Here is a 14,006-nt window from a genome sequence, read left to right as displayed (position 1 = left end):
ACTAAGTCATATTATAGAGGCTCTCACAATACCAACTTTTTTTTCCAAACTCTGGCTCATATAAGTGAGCTTATAAATGACAGAATGGGGGGAGAGGGGAGAAGGCAAGCAGCTAATATTGAACGGTATGCATAAATGATCTGGGGATAAAGATACCCTAATGGATAGAACTTTATGACTCAGAATAGAAAGGCCACCTACTTAGCCAGTAAATATACCAATGTATATTATGTACTATAGCTTATACACAAAAGCCCCACATTAGTGGATCAGAACAACAGAGGAGACAGCAAAAAACATCCCAGGGCTAAACCTCGCACAGAGAATCCTCCCTGCCAGCATTACAATTAGGAGAAACTGAAGAAAAGCCAAGATCGAGGCTGTGAAGGCAGAAGAAACTTCCTTTCTTAGTAAACAAATCTGAAGCTCAGTAGCTCTCCTTTATCCATACGGGATTTGCTTTTTACTTTTATTTTAAAAAGTGGGGATGAAGAAGAGCTGAAAGGACATTGTGGGTTGTCTGTTTTTCTACTGTGAGTTTCTTGCTTTTTATATTAAAAAAACACCTTTCAGAGCCCCTTCTCAGACGTTTTTCCAAACCCAGCAGAATAAGCGAGGAGCAGCCGGGCAGGACTCCCCTCTCTCGGTCCCCCAGCTCCTTCCTACCTACAGCCGCGCGATTTCACACCGCCCTCCCCGTCCCGTGGCCCCGCCGCCCACCGCCTCCCAGCACGGCCGGTGGGAAGGCGGCTGTGATGGCGGGCTCGGCCCGAGACCCGCTCCAGGCTCCTTCCCGGGAGGAAGCGCCCCCGGCCCGGCTCCGGCTCCGGCTCCGGCTCCGCTCTCCCCTCAGCTCCCGGCCCGCGCGCGCCGCCAGGCCCTGGTTGCCGCGGTAACCGCACGCCGGCGGTCGAGGGGCGGGGCGCTCCGCTACCGGCTGCGGCGCGCGCCCCTCGGACCAATCAGCGCCGAGGAAAGAGGGAGAAGGGGCGGGGCTTTTTGCCCACGCGCTGCGAGGATCCTCTCGCGGCTTCGCGCGGGCGGCCATGTTGGGGGAGGTGGGGAATATCCCGAGTGGGAAGGGACCGGCCAGGGTCATCGGGTACCGCTCCTGCACGGGGCACCCCAAAAGTTACCCCTTGTGTCTGAGTGCGTTGCTGTGATGCTTCTCCAACTCTTGCTAGCCTTGGTGTTGTCACCATTTCCCGAGAGAGCCTGTTCCAGGGCCCAGTCATCCTCTGATTGGAAAACCTTTTCCTGATAACCAACCTAATCCTCTTCTGACACAACTTCAGGACGTTCCCTGGAGTCCTGTCGCTGGACGCCATAGAGAAGAGGTCAGTGCATGACCTTGCACTTCCCCTCATGAGGAAATTGTGAACTGCAATGAGGTCTCCCCTCAGTGTCCTCCAAGCTGAACAGAAAAGGTGACCTCGGCCACTCCTCACAGAGCTTCCTCTCCAGGCCCTCCTTTGGACCCTCTGTAACTTAATGTCATTTTTATGTTGTGGTGCCCAAAACTGCACACAGGACTGTTACAAAATGTGGATTATGTAAAAACTTTTTAGAGTGTTAGTTCATGTTTGATCTTTGTATACTTTCAAGTCTAATCAACAAGGGAGGTTTAACTTGTGAAACAGCAGCTAATAAGCAAACTCTAAGTAATATCTGTGATATCTATGATATCTAGAAGAACAAATTACTTGTTTGTAGAATTACCTTGTTAAAGTTTAAGGTTTTACATGCTTCAATGATCTGAGACCAAGGGGGAGGTTAACAAAGCTTGTGAAAAAGGATCCCAACTGATACTGGACGCAAAGAATGCAGAATTTATTACCTACAAAGACATCTGGTAGAACTCTGAAGATAAGGGAATAACTAATAAAGTCATCTCAGCAACTGTGCTGAAAGCAGCTCCAACTGAGTGAAAGGTAATTCCAGCAGGGGGAGATCTGCAACTTCCAACTGAGAGACCACTGACCCAAAAGAAGAGAAAGATTGGACATGTGGGCTAATTAGCATAAGAAGCAAGAGAATTAGCCAGTAGTAGAATATTAATTCATGAGTAAACTATGTGACTATTAGCCAGTGAACACTAATTCATTTATCTGCTAAACTCTATAAATTATAAAACGTTTTGGTAGGCCATGTGCTTGATTTGTAGAATTCCACCAGGCACTCAGGCTCATGCAGTTTGGAAATAAATAATCAATGTCCCTCTCAAGTGTGTTATTATTGGCTTGTTGCACACCGAGTAATAAATACAGTTTTTGTGGACAACAGTACTCAAGGTGAGGCCGCCCCAGTGCAGTGCAGAGCAGAACAGGACAGGACAATTCCTTCCCTTGCCTGACGCTGTGCCTGATGCACCCCAGGACATGGTTGGCCCTCCTGGCTGCCAGGGCACTGCTGATTCACATTCAGCTTTCTTCAGCCAGGATCCCTAGGTCCCTTTCTGTGGCATTGCTTTCCAGCCTCTCATTCCCAGTCTGTACGTCTGTCCAGGGTAGCCCCATCCCAAGTGTAGAATCTAGAACTTGCCCTTGTTAAACTCCCTGCTGCTGGTGTTTGCCCAGCTCTCTAATTTGTCCCAGAAGAAATCTTTGAAACGTGCTAATGCAAATGGACTTTGAACAACATCCCCCACGCTGCCCATCCCTACAAAGAGCTCTTTGTCTTATTAGTGTCTTAATGAGGCTATGTGTTTTTAAGTTTGGTGTTGCCTCTTCTTCCTTCATGTCAGGCTTTTTTTGTGAGCATAGACTACTGGCAAAATCAAGATCATATGGTTCCTTTTCCTCTTGCTTGAATTGGAGAAGTTAATAGTTTTATAAATAGAGTGAATACTGTGTTTGACAGCAAAGTTCTACAAAAAAGCATGTTAGCAAATGTTTAGTTAATTTTTTTTTATGGTGAAGCATTATTCCAATTTGGGTTGGTTGCTTGTTGGTTTTGTTTTGTTTAATCAATTATGTCACACTTTTTAGTATTATAATTAGTTGCTGATGACACAAAAGGGGGAGGAGTGGCTGATACTCCAGTGGATTGTGCTGCCATGAGGAAGGACTTCTACAGGCTGGAGAAATGAGCCAAGGGGAGCCAAAAAAGTTCACCAAGGGAAAATGCAAAGCCTGGCTCATGGGGAGGAACAGCCCCAGGCACCAGCAAAGACCAGCTGGAAAGCAGCTTGGCAGAAAATGACATGGAGGTCCTGGTGGACACCAGCCTGTCCAGTGTAGCAACAAGGAAAGCAAATGGTATCCTGGGCTGCCTTTGAGGAATATTGCCAACTGTAGAAGAAGATCCTACCCTTTTTATTCAGTGCTGGAGAGGTCACACCTGGAGTGCCGGTGTCCTGTAGGAAAGACATTCTGCGCTGTTCTTGTGAGCCAGCAAAGACCTCCTGAAGATAAAGGAAAGCCCCGTATCTCTCCTGAGGAAAATACCAAGGTTGTCACCATGGAGACGTGATGAAGGAGAAAAAGTTAAAAGGTGCGGACTCTAGCTGGCTCACGGAATGACATGGCTCCTTGATCACCCACTGAGAACTTTGTTTCTTTCTTATAGCCAATGGGCAGTGAATGTGTATGTTAAGTGAATGTAAATATCTTGAAAAAGTATAAAAGCAATATGTTGCTATAATAAATCTCTCTTGCACCCTTCTGATGGAGTTGTGCTGTGTCGCACACTATAATGACAGTGTCTGGCTCTGACCTCTTCAGTACAAGAGAGACAGGGACATACCAGAGAGAGACCAGCTAAGGGCTGTAAAGATGACTGAAGCATCTCTCTTTTAAGGAGTAGTTGAGAGAACTGGGACTGTCCAGTCTGGAGAAAAGAAGGTTCAGGGTGTTTCCTTCCAATGAAACTGAGATTATGACTTCATTTCTCTTATAGGAAAAATGACACAAAATATGTTTTATTGTGTAAAATATGTCTGAAATAACTTGTTCCAATTAATTTTAATTTCGGTTTTATGTTTTCAAAGGCAGTAAATATAAGATTCTCAAAAACATGGAGCAGAGCAAATAGGGGAATGGGGGTTGTGGGGAGTGTTACTCCTTCCTGCTTATGGGAAGGTTCTTTACACTGTTGTCTGTTCTAGCATGGGCTTCCCACCCAGCCAAAGCCTCCTTCAGGCACATCCATAGGTGTCTGTCTGCTCCACCACAGACTTCCACGGGCTGCAGGGGCACATCTTGACTCACCATGGTCTTCACTGTGGACTGCAGGGGAATCTCTGCCCTGGTGCCTGGCCCTCCTCCTCCTACTTCCCCTCCTTCTTCTCTGACCTGGGGCTCTGCGGAGTTGTTTCTCTTCCATATTCTCACTTCTGTTTCCTAGCTGCTGGTGTTGCACAAGTTTTCTCCCCCCTTCTTAAATATATTATTCTGAGGTGCTACTACCATCAGTGATGGGCTTGGCCTTGGCCATTGGTGGGTCTGTCTTGGAGCTGGCTGGCATTGGCTCTATCAGACATGAAGGGAACTTCTAGCATCTTCTCACTTAGTATGAAGAAGCCATCTTTGTATCCTACCCCTATTACCTGTCCTGCCAGGTGGGTCTGTCCTTTGAGGTTATCAAGGCTCTGGCTGCCACGGACAGCTGTGAGCTGCAGAGCCAGGGTAGGGCTGGGAGGGTCTGTGATGGGCTTTGGCCCTATGACATCCTAGGGTATGGGTCACAATGGGGCTGGTTTTCAGGGCCTGAACCATAGGTAAGCCTGTGAGGGGAGGCTGGGCTGGGAGAGAGCTGGGACAGAAATGTGGATTCTCACCCTGCATCAAGAGCCCAAGCCCCTGCCAGCCCAGCCTCACCCCTTCTCCTACCTGCTGCCAGCTCCGTGCAGCTCCCATACCTGCTCCCTGCTCCTTCCCAGACCCATTTGACCCTTTCTCTCCCTCCTCATGCAGGCCATGGCTGTCCGAGTGTTCTTTAAAGTGGTGCAGAACATCATCGTCCAGCGCCCGTGGATGGTCAACAGGGAGCTGGATGAGGCCACACGTGAGCGCATGTGGCAGCGTGAGGAAATGCTGAGACAGGAGATGACTCGGCTGCTGCAGGAACTGGAGCAGAATGACATGGCCCAGAGACACCCTCACTGGCTCCTCACTGCCACGCTGCAGTGGCAGAGCTGGGCTGTGGCCGTCATTGTGCTCTTGGGGCTGTGGTGGTGGCTCCGATATTTGAGAAATCATAGAATTGTAGAATCCTAGAATGGTTTGGTTTTGGGGACCTAAAGATCCATTTAACGATCATCTCATTCTAATTCCCCTTCCATGGGCAGGGACACCTTCCAGTAGACCAGATTAATGCCCCATACAATCTGGCCTTGAACACTTCCAGGGAAGAGGCATCCACAGCTTCTCTGGGCAAACATTAACCACTATTCCAGTACCTCACCACTCTCACAAAGAAGAATTTCTTCCTAATAGCTAATCCAAAGCTACCGTCCTTCAGCTTAAAGCTATTCCCCCTTGTCCTATCACAGTATGCCCTTGTAAAAAGTCCATCTCTGTTCTTCTTGTTGGCCAATTTAGGTAGTGGGAGGGTGCTGTAAGGTCTCCCTGGAGCCTCTCCAGGTTGAACAACCCCAGCTCTCTCAGCCTGACTTCATAGGAGAGGTGCTCCAGCCCTGTAATCAACTTAGTCACCCTCCTCTGAACACATTCCAACAGCTCCATGCCTTTCTTGTTTTAGGGGCCCCAGACCTGGACATAAGTACTCCAGGTGGGGTCTCATGAGAGTGGAGTAGATGGGAAGAATCACCTCCCTTGACCTGCTGGCCATACTTATTTTGATGGAGTCCAGGACACAGGTGGGCTTTCTGGGCTGTGAGTGGACACTGCTGAGACATGTCAGACTTCTTGTCCTTTCTCAGCCCAGCCCATACTTGTGCTTGGGATTGCTCTTACCTGGGTGCAGGACCTTGCACCTGGTCTTAGTGAACTTGAGGAAGTTTGCACGGCCCCATCTCTCAAGCCTATCAAGGTCCCTCTGAGTGGTATTCCTCCTGTCCAGCACGTTACCACACCTCACAGCTTGATGTTGTCAGTAACTTTGCTGAGGGTACACCTGGTCCTATTATCTGTGTCACCAACAAAGATGTTAAAGTGACTGGTCCAAATACCGATCTCTATGGTTATGTAAAGCCCATTCAGCCCTAACACTAATAAATGGGATAAAGTCATGAATGTTTCATGAATGTTTGGCTGCTGCATATTCTATTCCTTAGCTAGCACACTATTTTTAGACAAAAAAGTCTACCATAAAACAAGAAGTTTAATATTGATGCTCGAGATTTTGGCTTCTAAATTTGTACTGAGTACAAATTCATTTTGGATCAACAGATGTTAGGAATTATCTTATTCAGACCTCTAAGTAACAAAATTATATAAGTATCTATAAAAATGGAGAATTAGCAGTGTTATCATCCTCCTATGCACACTTCATGTGTTTGAACACTGTTGTCTGCAGACCTGAAGCCACCATCTCAAACTCCCATCTCGTATCAACAGGAACACACAGCATTTTGTTGCCCCATCCTAAGAAAGGTGGGGAGGAAAGAATGGGATTTTATATTCTTTTGGCTTGAAATTATTTAAATGTCATTACAGGGGATAGGTTACTTTCTTGTTTTACTTACATGCAAGATGTCATTCATCATAATATCTTTTTCCTAAAGCCAAGAACATTTACACATCACCCTGCTTTCCCTATTTTCCATGCACAGTCCAGTGGTTCTACATTTATTTAGCAACAATACTGAGCCCTCTGCAGAGATTTGCTCTAAGTTCAAAATAGGAGAAAAGTCTACATTTCATGTTGCCTTCCTTTTGCAAGATTAATTCACATCCTTAGACCTCCTTTTAGAAAGCTAACAAACCATGTTAGAAAAAAAAGTCTTTAATGGAGGAGCATTGCATTCAAAAGAACATACAACATTGACAAGAGGTCACAGTTCAATTCTTTGGCTCATCTTCTGTAGCAGCATAGACAAGAGATCTACACATCTTTTTCCTGTTAAAAGCAAAACCTGTGCTCTAGGCAGCGAGACAACTTTGTCAAAGGATTTCAGAGATAAATGAAAGGCTTTAATGCTTATGAGGAGTAAACAAATACCTTGAAATTATTATAATTAAAAAACCCCAAGCCACAACAACAAAATATAAGGGAGGAAAGAGAAAGTTCAACTATCTTTAAAGAGACTGCCTTTCAATAGACCAAGTTCAATCTGAAGGTAAGATCTGTATTTGTATCATTTGATCTTTCTAGGACTTCAAATAAGGTAAAAGTTTTTATCCTATTAAACCATGATTGCCTGGTTACAACTACTACAACCTCACAAGTTGTTAAGCTTCTCAAGTTTGTTTTGTGCAACACAACCAGTATGCAGGCTGGGGCAAGCAAAACTCTTAACTTAAAACAAGTAAGTTGAAGCTATAGAGAGCTGCTTCTATTTATGCAATGTACTACTACAGCTAATTTCACACCGAGATGGACAGACCTCTTCAAATCATCTGCACCACATGTTTGCATGATCAGAACAATTAAACAACTGGGACTGGAGCACCTCCAGTCACCAAAGACAATGAAGTGGCATCTCAGATCTGCAGCATTAAAATCTGTTGGAGCCTGGAAACAAATGTGAAGTTATTAGAAAAATATTTGTTTGTTAGGACAAACATTTTATCTTTGTAGCATTTATTTTTTCTTTTAATGAACATTGTATCTTACCTCCAGCAGAGATGACAATGTAGATTTGGGAGTGCAAAATCCTGTTTCCAAGGATGAGTGACAGGAAATAATTCAAAACATCAAGTTTTCACCATAGAGGAAATAACAGTTTGGCAAATTTTGTAATGAAGTTTAACAGATGAATCAAGAATAGAAAGTAAAAATTATTATATGCTTCAATGATTCAGAAACAGTCCAAAGATATACTGGCATCTCAGCATTATTTTGTCAAACATTGTATAGATATCTGAGTACTCACACAGTCATTCTTTATTCTTAAATAGTGTAAAATGTTATTTATGTGTTATTTGTCCCCAGCTGATGATTTACATAAATATTTGTGTTAAACCATTTTTGCTACTCTCAGAGTTTTACCTAGATGTCCCAAGAAGGAAGAAAAGGAAGTCCTAAAGTGGAAAAGGAAGAATTCCACACAAACTTGGAAAAACGAGGAGCTAGTTTGGAGCTTGTATCACCATATAAAATAGATCTTGTTTCAGTTGAAACAGTATCTGCCATTTTCTTTAGTTAGATATTTGTAGAACTCAGACTGAAAATGCCTCCCTTAGAAACAGATTTAAAATATAAGCTTAATTCTAACCTCAAATGATGTGAATGCAACTTGTCTTCAGCTGGAGAAGAAAGTTCAGATGGTTGTAATTACGAAAGATTGCATGCCATTAGATGCAGGCATATAAATTAATTTCCTTTTATAATAAAGTAATGCCACTGCAGTTGCACATAAGCCCTAAGGTAATCTGGGCTAGAGCAAACAGAAATTCACACAGGAAATGATGGACAAATTTACATAGGAGTTGAATACATGTTTCAGCTGAAAATGAAGAGTTCTGAACATAATACATTTATAATCCCTCAAAGGGCTTAGCCATTTCCTATCTATGATGATCTGAAGAGAAAAACTATGCAAAACAGAGTAAACATTCTTTGCTAACAGAAATATTACAAATTGTTATTAAAGGTGGTATGTCTGACAAACTAGAGATGTATGACCTTTAATGCATAAACCCAGTAATACTTACATATGCTTTATTATCTACATTTTTAAAAGGCTAATGATCAATATTCTTTTTTCATAGAGGGAAACAGACACTAGCTCTGGCAAAAATGCCTTGCTAAAGTTTATGCTCTCCTGGTTTTTGAAAAGCCAGGAAGAAAACCCCATTCTCCTGAGATGCAGTCCTGTGACCTATCCACTGGACCATACTACTTCCCATAATACTGTAGTTTTCAGAAAGCCCTCTATGAAGCAATTTTTCATAATTAAAAACAAACCAAACGTCACAGCAAATATTTCATATGCTAGAGGTTTCATCTGAGGGTCAAAATTAACTTTCCTAAATTACATATTTCCTAGTGGATATTATTCTGAGGTTCTGAAAAGTAAAGCTACAGCTCATAAAAATACACCCTGAGGAGCAAGATATTTCATTAATTCCTTAAAGGCTTAGCATAATTGTTTTTAACTCAAGAAAAATCTTTCAACTGACTGGATTCTCTCTGATGTCAGTTCTTCAAGACTTGACACACAAAAAAAGTTCTATGTGCATGCAATTAATCTTATATTTTATCACCCCATATTTTAATAATTTTCAACTCTTAGGGACTTGCACTTTAAAATGATGCTATCTCTGCTGTGTAGTATTTACATTTTTCTGGCTTTTTACTTTTTAAAGTATTTGTTTTTATCATTTTATCTTAACCTAGTTTATAGTATGATATACAAAAATTGGGATTTCAGTAAATACTTTAAATATAATAGTGTCATTAAGATTGGAAAGATCATTGCCCTAGCACTGTCAAGTCCACAACTAAACCATGTCCCTAAGTGCCACACATACAGTCTTTTAAATACCTCTAGAGATGGTGACTCAGCCACTTCCCTGGGAAGCCAGTTCCAGTGCTTGATCCCTCTCAGTGAGAAATTTTAATGGTAAAATGAGAGTCTAGTTCTGATTTGGGGGCACAGCCATAAAAATAGATTAAATAAATAGCATATTTATCAAAGAAAAAGAAACATACCAAGCTTATTTGAAAACACCAACATAAAATTTAAAAAATTCCAAAATTTAGCAAAAGGGAGAAAATAAGATGATTAATGTTTAATTATATTTACTATATTTTTAACCTCATAAACAAAGTTGTAATATGTCAGCAATTAGCTTTACAGCGTGTATTCTTCACCTTTTCATAATCAAGATTAAATAATAACTGGCATTACAGTTCATAATAAATAGAGGACTGCTGTAGAAACACTGCATGTCTTGGGACAACGTACTACGCTGTGCAGGAGTGATCCTGTACCCAGGTTCATGGCAACCTCATACTTTCTAAAGCAAATAGATCTGTCACCCTGAAGTTTCATGAAACACTGGACAAGTTAGGGTAAAATAAGAAAATCCAAAACCAGCTGCGGTCAAACCTTTATAAAGGCACAAGTGATAGAAATGCAAGAACATTGTGCTTCATTTACTAAATATCAAGTTTAGGAGAGCTCATTCTGTTTAAGCTGAGCACATATGCACACACTGCCACCAAAGGCAAGGGAAATTGGAGTCCCTTGTCAAACAGAGTCTGAACAGGGGTAAAGCAAGTTTTTCAAGGAGTACCAAAGATAGACAGTGAACAGAGCTCTTGTAACCAGGTCACAAATGCCTGTTATTCCAGTACTAGAATCAAAGATAATTTATGAAAAGCTCAAGGAATATTTCTTCTGTCTTGGCATGAATGTGAGGTAAGAACAACTGAAGAACTTGTGACACTCCTCAAAAGCAAAAGCTTAAGGTCAGTCCTTTTATTAGCTTTTTCTGAAGCAAAAATATTTCTTGACTTGAGTGAGGCTGCTTGTTAAGAGTAAAGATTAGAGTTTTTGACAAAACCCAGATACCTGTGGCTAATGGTGCCAGAAAGAGTTTTTGGGACTGAAACATATTCTAAAATTTGTCCTTCTTCAGTGTACTGAGCTTCTTACTTAAAATTCCCCTTTAGTATAAGCCCTCAGAAAGGCTCACTCTCCAGCAGATATCTTATGTAAGAGATCTAGGCAAACACTGAACATTTACTAACTCCCATTTTCCCTCAGGGTAAGGGCTGAGGTTTTGAAAATCTTTGTGCTTCAGGATACAAATGGGAACTGCCAGATGCAGCTCATACATATTTAGAAAAAAAATTGACCCTAGTAAATAGCCTGCTCACCTAATTAGCTTTTTACAAGCAAGACAAGGGAATGAGGGAGAACTATTTTGCCTCTCCCTAAAACTTTGGTGCACCCAAATCTTGAGTGCAGTGCAGGTCTGGGTTCTGTGTGTCAAAGTCAAATTAGGATATGGGATGTATGGAGGGCAAATAAAATTATCCAGTGAAGTGGCAGCTTTATAATGACAACATAAAAAAGCTGAAATGTAACAATTTAGAGAGAAGGCTGAGGTAACGATGTGATGAAAGCTAATAAACATAAAGGTGGAGGGTCAAGCAAACAAAATTGTTAATCACTCCATGCCATGCTATTAGAACTAGAAATATTCCAGAAAGCTACTAGATCAATTCAAAACAGGTAAAAAAAGTGGCCAGGTTCAGGTGCTCTCCCCTAGCAGCACTCCTACAGCTGTCTTTGGAGATGCTCCATCAGCAGGGCATTTCCCATACCCCCTCACCTTCTCTTGCCTATTTTTGTTTTATGTAGACTGGAGGACAGGACAGCAGGGAAGCAGAAGCCAATCTCTCAAAGCTGCATTACTCCATGCAGTAAATTTAAAAACGAAAAAGACAAGAAAGAACATTATATCTTTTTTCTTGTTTGGTTGCAACAGAAGCCAAGTCATTCAATCTTCAGGCAATAAATTAATTTATTGGAGCTGCCATTCCATTCCTTACCAAACATTAGAAGGGGACTTCAAAGGAGTAGTAGATCTGATAGGATAATGAAGCTTTGTAGGATATCTGATAGGATAAACTTTGTCCCTGTAATCACAGAATAAACCTGAATGCTTCTGCTTTTAGCCCATTCACAATAAGGCAAAGCAGTATTCTATCAGGAATTTCAGTGTAGTCCTTTGTATTTGATTGTCGCAAATACACATGTATTTCTTTAGATTTTGGTGGTATTAGTACGTATAAATTATTTTAAAATGTAATTGGCATACATGAGAAAGGTGAGCATACAGGTATGCTTCAAAAAAGAAAAACGGGACAGGATAGGGAAGAAGTTCAAACACAATTCAGCATTTTCAGCATTCTGTAAGTTAAGCATGTTAGCAAGTACTGTTAGATGAAGAAATTATTTGAGTTCATTAAGATTTTTATTTATTGAAATGTAAAAGGCACCCAGTATTTTGGAATTCATGCCTGTCTCAAAAATTTAACCAAAGAGAACCCATTTGTATGTGCTTTAGTACTTACTGCATTACTTCAGCTATCAGCTACCTCATATGTAGCATTTGCATAAACTGATTTCTAAATAAAAAGTGGTTGCAAATGGGGAACAATAAATTGATGTATCTGAACAATGTGTACTGTTCTCAAGAAAACCCTCATTACTAATATTTTTGAAGTTTCACAACTGCTTGGTAGAATTAAGGCATCTATCATTAATGATTCTCCATTGTTCAGGATACACCTGTTTGTGAGTGTAGATGGCGATGACTCCTTTGTGGTAATCATCTTCAACGCATGGAATTCTGATCTCAGAACCTGGAATAATGTTAATGTTAAAAATGGCTGTTCAAAGACAAAGGCTCTGTTCTTCTGGTTCCTGAACACTGCAGAAAAGATCCTAGGCAGGCAACAGGTATAGCCCCACTACATGTATAGTTTTAAACTGAGTTATAACACCATTTGCTCAGCAAGTAACAAGACATGTAACTTAATGGACAAATGTTCACATGAACAGTTAAACATCAGCATTCATATTGCTATAGTTTATAGAACAACTTGATCTTCTGAACGAAGCCATCTGTGTCTAAAAACATTGTATGTGAGCCTACATACTGAAAAATTCAGTTCACTGCTACCACAAACAAGGACAGTTTAAATACAATCATAGACTAATATGAGATGAAACTATTATTTTCTATTTTAGGTAGATACAAGATCTGCAAAACTTTTGGATCGTGCAAAGAGAATTCTACTAAGTAGCAACAGAGATACCTATTAGGAAATATAAGATATCTCACAAAAGCAGGGTGCTTCTTTGTGTAAACACACACTGACTGGGATAATGGCTGTGTGCTCAATTTAAAGTCTCAAAGACCTATGGAAGACAATTAAGTAAGAAAAGTTTACTGGCCAGGTACACTTGCTTTGTCTTCCTTGAACTTTAAAAGGAACTGCTGTGGATTGCATACTGTGCTTGTTTGTACAGGAGTCTACTGGTGCAATTTCCAAGAAAATAAATACCTTGTTAAAATACCACAACTTTCTTCTCCTGACTCCCCATCACCACTATCATGCTGAAAGAAGAATGAAACTGTTCTCCTACCAAATTGCACATCTGATAATTATCTCAAATTTACCAGCTACAATTCAACATATTTTTCCTATACAGTTAGATGCTGCTGTTTTAAAACTCTTGATGAACTTCTGCTTCGGGGTATCTGCTGAATTACAAATTTTCATTGTATAACTTGCATCTTAACTTCAAATCCACTGGAATCTCTTTGGATGAAAAGGCCTAAATGAGTAATAGCTATTAAAATTTCCAGACCAAAACAAAAACAAAATCCACATCAAGGCAGAGCTAAGGTTGAAAAGGAGACTCAGTTACTTAAGGTATAAAGCATAATGGCATATTGTATAAAGCATAAATTATCCCAAAAGTAAACATTCCAAAACCCCCAGGAAACTCAGGATTAAAGATGAAAACTTAAAAGGAATCCAAACATCTTGTATTATTGAAATGCAGTATGAAAGCCTCCAAAACAAACTTAGATCAGCCCTGCAGCAGCACCACATTGTAAGCCAGAAATTATGATTAATGCATTTAGCATCTGTGGCCTGAAATTAGCCTAATGCATATTTCAAAGGTAATTTTTCATTTTGTTCCTTTGTATGCAACAAGTGACTATGACAAGCAATAGAAGGTGAGTTACAAGAGAAGAATAATGGTATATATAACCATGTTATGAGTTCCACTGCAGAGCTGGTCAATAATTGACTGTTTAGAAATATAAAATGTCCATCATGAGTGTGAAGCTGCAAGCAAAATACTGTTGCACCACACATAAATGTTTCATTACTGTGAAGGAAACCATTTC

Source organism: Fringilla coelebs (assembly GCF_963513975.1).
Source record: "Fringilla coelebs genome assembly, chromosome: 1".
Classification (NCBI taxonomy): domain Eukaryota; kingdom Metazoa; phylum Chordata; class Aves; order Passeriformes; family Fringillidae; genus Fringilla; species Fringilla coelebs.
Note: the sequence above shows the minus strand (reverse complement) of the source record.